This window comes from Crocodylus porosus, unplaced genomic scaffold, assembly GCF_001723895.1.
Source record: "Crocodylus porosus isolate Cpor-Errol unplaced genomic scaffold, CroPor_comp1, whole genome shotgun sequence".
NCBI lineage: Eukaryota > Metazoa > Chordata > Crocodylia > Crocodylidae > Crocodylus > Crocodylus porosus.
The window spans coordinates 26,366,119-26,367,284 of NW_017728914.1; positions in this window are offsets into that span (position 1 = coordinate 26,366,119).

Genomic DNA, 1,166 nt, shown 5'->3' on the forward strand with positions numbered 1-1,166 from the left:
GTATGGGGCAGTGTATTGGAGGGGTGTGGTGGGGAGTCCCTGGCCTCACATGGCGGCAATAGCATGCTGGCCAGCCCCACCTGGCCCCAACACACTTCTGCCCAAGTGCTCAGCCCTTCACGGTGGCAGCGTGCAGACCCAGCCCCGTCCGGCCCCATAGCACACGGCTCCCACGTTCCACCCAAGTCTCCAGCCCCATAGCTCCCAGTCCCCTTCCCTCCTCCAGGAGTCCCTGGTGCCCAAATTCTTGAATTTAAAGAATTTACCTGTAAAATTTGATTAATTTTTTTTTTTTCCTCCTTCTTTTTCTTTAATATTAAGTCTGGGTGGGGCCTTTATCTGAATTCCCACTCTTGCAGGGAGGGAGGCTGGGAACAGCCACAGAGTCTCCAGGCAAAAGTCTCTGCCAGACAGAAGCTGCTTGTCTGCAGCAGGCTGGGGCAGGGGCTGGGGCAGGCCAGGCTGGGGTCAGGGTTTGTTGCTTGGGAAGAAGAGCAAGAACTTCAGCAGGGGCACTGGTGCTCACGCCTCCTGTACAGCAGCACTAGCTTTCAGAGGAGCAGCCAAGGGCCAGGGCTGGTGATAACTGTCTTTCAGCTTTGGGAGAGACCCCGTGGCTTGGACAGAATCACCTGGTGGGTCCAATGCTGCCTGCACGCTGTATTTTGCCTGCCCTGGTATACATGATCAAACACAGCAGCTGATGAAGTAGGTCGTTGCCTGTGGAAATGTGCACCTTTCTGAACAACTTGGTCTATAAGGTGCCACCCTGCCCTGCCTTCTGCATAACTGTTACAGTAGAGAAACCTTAGGTATCTCGAACTGTGATTCTGGAGCAAATCAGGACAGTCCAACAGGTGTCAGGACACCAGTTCTTGCAACACGACCTTTTTGCTGCTGATGAACTGATACGGAGACTCCCCAGAAGGAGCAGGTCTCTGGAGCTGTTTATGCCAGCTTCGCACAGCAGGGGGCCCCCGTATGGCAGGAGAATCTCACCTTTCAGATGATTTGCAATGTTTTAACTCAAAGGGATGCTGAGGATCTGACCACTCAATTATAAACTATTCACAGCTTCTCCATAAGTATTTTGGTATATTGCCTAACTGTGGCTGGAGCCTCTGGGAACCACAATGAGAAAAAACATCATGAAATGCTAGATACAT